Raw genomic sequence first — 5462 nt, 5'->3', positions numbered from 1 at the left:
GAGTTATTTAACCAGAAGCACCATATTCTGGTTTCTAATATCTGAACTAGTGGCTCTAGCTATTATAAGATGGATTTTCAGCTTTAGGTGTTGATCATGAAAGTACAATTTTCTTTCATTTTTTAATGGCATTAATGGGGGGAGGGGTTGAAAGCTGCATTCTATAGTCTGATATGTACATACAATTTGACTTGAAGAATCACAAATGGGGCCATTACTTTATTTGTGGGTGAGTCCAATTCAAATGTCTCTTGCCACTTATTATTGTAACACCCCGATTTCCAGGTGTCACTTTAGTAGCCAAAAATAAACTTTACGCGGAAAACAGGTAATTTTTTTTTTGTTTTCTTTCCTTTAAATCAAAGTGATAAGAAAGTAAAGACAAACCCCAACAACTAACTAACCGATATACAACATATATACATGTACAGCCTCAGCTGCACTCCATGTCACGCGCACTCGCAGTGACTCCAAAGCAGTGTGCCCGTAGGCAAATATATACAGACCCAGAAGTGTAAGTGAGAAAATTATAATTACAAACCACTAGGAGAAAGTCGGCCTCAAAATGGCCTAAGCAAAGACCCCTATGGTCCGACTGACTCACTGTGATCCCTCCGTAAGAGAACCACACAAAAAGCCATGCATCGGGAACCTACCCTGTCCCAAAAGCAAAACGAATCAGAGCTATTACAGTCACAACCAACTCCAAAAGACTATAACCACCCATACCCCACACTACTATCATCGACCCTCCCTCGATCAGGCATGAAGTCCGGGTCCTAGTCGAAAGCTTCAGTAATAATCGTTCCGCTCCGGGTCTTTCCCGCACAACGAATCATCACGAACCGGCTGACAGACGCCTGGCAGCAGGCCGACCGCCCAAACACAAACATACAAACAAAGCCAAGGCGCTAGGGTCAACTTACAGAATACAATAGATATACAATCAACTTGTGATAAAGGGGATATATACATATGTTGTATATATATACATATAAGTTATGTATTGCCTACTCTAAGGTATATACATAGCATGTTCTCGAATCTCCTACACAGTTCAATCATTAATACCTAACGATGTTCATCAACATCAAATCATCATAATCTCAACATATGAAGTTAGGTGATAAGGTTAGTCAAACAATGTATCGTCCTCCCAACACACACGTATCCAACTAAACCAATGTTCCCTGTCGTTGCCCTAGGGTAAACGACGATGAAATCTCACGCTTCCATGAAGTCTCACGCTTCAATGGGGTCTTACGCTTTCACGAAGTCTCACGCTTCAGTGAAATCTCACACATTCACGAAGTCTCACGCTTCAGTGAATTTTCGCGCCTTCACGAAGTCTCACGCTTCAGTGAAGTTTCACGCCTTCATGAAGTCTCCCGCTTCAATGAAGTTTCACACCTTCACGAAGTCTCACGCTTCAGTGAAGTTTCACGCCTCCGCAAAGTCTCCCGCTTCAGCGAAGGTTCCCGTCTCCACGAGGTCTCCCGCCTCAGTGAAGTTTCTGCTTTCACGAAGTCTCACGCCTCAGTGAAGCTTACTCACTTTCACGAAGTCTCACGCTTCAGTGAAGTTCCATGCTTTCACGAAGTCTCACGCCTCAGTGAAGCTTCCCGGCTCATCCTTTGGATGGCTAAATAACAAACTGCTCCGACCCAAACTCAAAACAACCCAAGAGTTAGTGTCGGTCAATACAACACAACTCCACCAACAAGATTACACGAGGGTCTAGTGTCGGTCAATACAACACAGCCCAAACAACAAGAGCACTAGGTGTCGGTCAATACAACACGGCTCCATAACACTTCCCCAAGAGTACTAACGTACTCGGTGACTTTCAATCATCACCATAGCTCACCTTAGTGGCTTTCCCAATTCCGATAACTCTCCAAACTCACAACAAAGGTCGACTTTTCCCCCGCCTTTCGTAAATATTTTTCCCCTTCAGTTCTCCTATGCTTAAACGTTAATAAAAATGATTTCAATTCAAATTAGTCAAATTATGAGTTTATTTCTCAAAGTCTAAGTTTCCCAAGTCTTTATTTTTCGAAAGCTCTATCATTCTAAGTTTCCAAAAATCAACCACCCAAAATACATTTCCCGGGGAAAGTCTAGGAATTCCAACGAATCCCAACAAATGGCTAAGTCTCAAACCCCACATTCGGACTTGCCTAGGGTTGTTTATCCAACCCGAAATGTCAAAGATCACCGGATCAATGAACCTCCACTCCGAACTTGCGTCAAAACGCTCAATTCAACACATCATCAATATCATAAGTTATGAAACAATCATAACAAGAAATCATCATCATATACAACATCAGATAAAGCATAGGACGAGTTTATCGACGCCTATCATGCAATCATAGCTAAATATAGCAAGTTGCCCTAACCTCGAGCTGATCCAGCTTCGAAATCACAAGCTCCTTCACTCAAGTGCTCTGAACCTTCCAAAGTTCCTTCAACTGAACCTCGGAGAAAACAAAGCAGAATCCGAACAATATCGATTAGTTCGATCACAAAACAACACATAAACGATAGACAAAGCATTAAAGCTTCAGAATACGACAAACGGGTACGAAAGGACAAGTTTTCGAAAACGAAAAACTCCCCCCCCCCCTTAGGAAAAACCCACGGCCATAAGGAGAAAAGGGCTTCGACTCTTTTTCTTTGATCAAATCAGTTTACAAGGTAGTTTTAGGGTAAAACTAAGGCAAAGAAACTGTCAGAACAATTTTCGGACAATCGGGTCGAAATACGACTACGCAGGGGCATTTTGGTCCAAAATAAAGGCTCAAAACTTCAAAGTTATCAGTTCTGAAAACAAATTTGACAGCAACGATCCTCATGACATCCGTGACAACAAATCCTAAAGGCACGAAGTCAGATTATAGCTTTTCGATAATAAAGTTTCGAAATGTGAGACAAAAAGAGTTTTGAGTCAATTTTTCAGATCCTGGACAACTGAATCGCAATCAGAGTTTACTGACAGAGGTTTTAGACTCAGGGGAACATAAGGAACATAACCCAAGCGAGAAATCAAAGAAATCGGACAATTTTAGAAAAAGCTCAAAACTTAGAGCACAGAAACGACTTCAGAAACTCAGCAGAAACAGAAATCAGAGGCAGGATTCATGATAGTTACCTCGATACCTAGAAGTAGGGACGAACTGCACGAAGATTGGTCAAGATTTCGCGAAAATCTCCTTCTCCCCCAAGCTCCCCAAACTCGCGGCTCCAATGGGTGTGGAATGGTGAGATTTTGCTTTTTCGCACTATTTATTGGCGGGTGAAATCGCGGAAAAATGAAAATTTCGCGATTCCGATTTTTGCAGCACGATCACCGTGGAATTCTAAGAGAGATTCTAGCGTCAGAATTCCAGAACTCAAAACAAATATCTAGGATTTGGGAAAAACGATATCGAAAAACTCAAAAGCGGTGTCGGTTAATCTGCCCCGAAAAACTACTTTTTGCTGTGATGCTTAGACGACAAAACTCCCTACTGAAGAAAGATTGGAAATGTCGAAACAAGTCTGGCAACGCGGACGGAATCTTCGTTAGAAGTCCCGAATAGAAAAAGTCTTCATCCATTGCTCGAAAATAGGGTTTCGAAGCAAAGAAATTAGCGTCGGCGGACATCCGAAAAGTGAAACCTATCGTGCGTACAGTCCAGAGTTCCGAAATAAAACGCTGGTCGATGGAAAAATAAAGAGAATCTTTAAATTTTCCGAGAGTTCGAAATCTCACTCAAAACGTTGCTTTAAGAGCGAAATAGCCTATTCTGGACACGCTCACCATAAGGCAGGTGTGCAGACAACTCGCACTAATTCCTACAGCGACTACGCAACATACCTCAAGCAATTCCTGAACTTTCTTCTTCATTGATCTTTCTCAAACAACAAACTCCTGTCACGTTTACACTGATTCTACGCGTGAGTCGGAACTTAACTGGTTCTGCAAATCCAGGTCTTACAATACTCCCCTCCAAAAAGAAAGTTTCGTCCTCGAAACTCAGAGTTCTGCGAAAAGTCCGGAATACAGTTCCTCGATCTTATCTTCCAATTCTCATGTAGTAGTGCCTGTGTAATTGTTCCTCATAATCTTTACTTAAGCAATCTGCTTTCCCCTTAACTGTTTCACTCTTCTATCCCCACTGCTAACTGTCGGCGTCTCAAAAGACAAAACATCATTCAACCTCATGTCGTCTGACTCGATTACTTGCGTCGGACCTCTGCTTGAAATGATACCGGTTGGCATTCCGTGCAGTCGCACCATCTTAGCCACTTACTTCTTTACTTTCGGTCGTCCGAAATTCTTCTTAAACTCAGTGCCTCTCTGTCATCTCAAAGTAGATACTCAACTTGTCCTCGTGATCTTCATCTACAGTCCAAAACTCCACTTGTTCGTTCGATAACTTCTAGACGAATCCTCCCCCTTGGAAACCGCTAGTCCATTAAAACACCTCTAACTTTGTAACTATTTTTACACACACCAAAAAAATCACACTTCTACTTAGTCACTATTCGAATTAAAGCTCGACTTATGTCCTTATTTCTTGTCCTTCACTAATCTTATCCCCTTCAACATCAATTTATCAACAACTTATAAGATAATCCTCTTCTTAATATCTAACAATCCAGTATTATCGTCTTCTTCCTTAGAACTTCCCTCACTCAAACCTATTTACACTTACTGAAATCCCTAACACTTCGCACAAATCGAGACTTATCCTCTAGAAGATTAAATCATAACTATACCTCAAGGGACTTAACTAGCCATTTTATCATCCAATCCTTCAACATTCTGAGATTTAACTGTTATCGTAACCGCTAACACCACTAAATCTCTTATGTGTACATGAATCTCAGCTCATTAGGTCAACCTTAGCCCTAGGATTCTCATTCAACTTAGTAAAATTCACTTGGTACCCGTAATATGAATCATCAAAATCCATAACAAAGTTTCATCCACTCTTAAGCTCTAAAAAACTTGTCCAAACATAACAACTTCAAGTATTCATCTTAATACTAACACTTTCCTTTTTGTCACTCAATCACCATCTTGTCAATCAACCTCTTAATCCCTCAATCAAATTCTGACAAACTTCGAGTCCTACACACCTTAGATAGACATTCATAGATTTAAAACCTAAACCTTCACCAAGTTTGGTCCTCTAATGACCTTTAATCCTTCAATACTTCTTAAATGAATATCCGTTTCTTAAAACTATAACTCCTTCACTTACCCAAACGACCTGATAAGTGTCGTCATGCTTCCACACTCACCACTTGATCCTGCTATCCATAATCATAACTTATTATGCTAACATCATTCAAATCTTATCACATGGTCATGATGTTCGCAACCTCATAATCAACATCAATCGATCACCAACCTTAACACTCCACACAACCCAGAATTCCCTTACTTCAAGATCTCTCTTATACTACAC

Source organism: Lotus japonicus, chromosome 4 (genome assembly GCF_012489685.1).
Source record: "Lotus japonicus ecotype B-129 chromosome 4, LjGifu_v1.2".
Lineage (NCBI taxonomy): Eukaryota > Viridiplantae > Streptophyta > Magnoliopsida > Fabales > Fabaceae > Lotus > Lotus japonicus.
The sequence above is the reverse complement of the archived record's forward strand: the minus strand, read 5'-3'. Positions refer to the sequence as shown.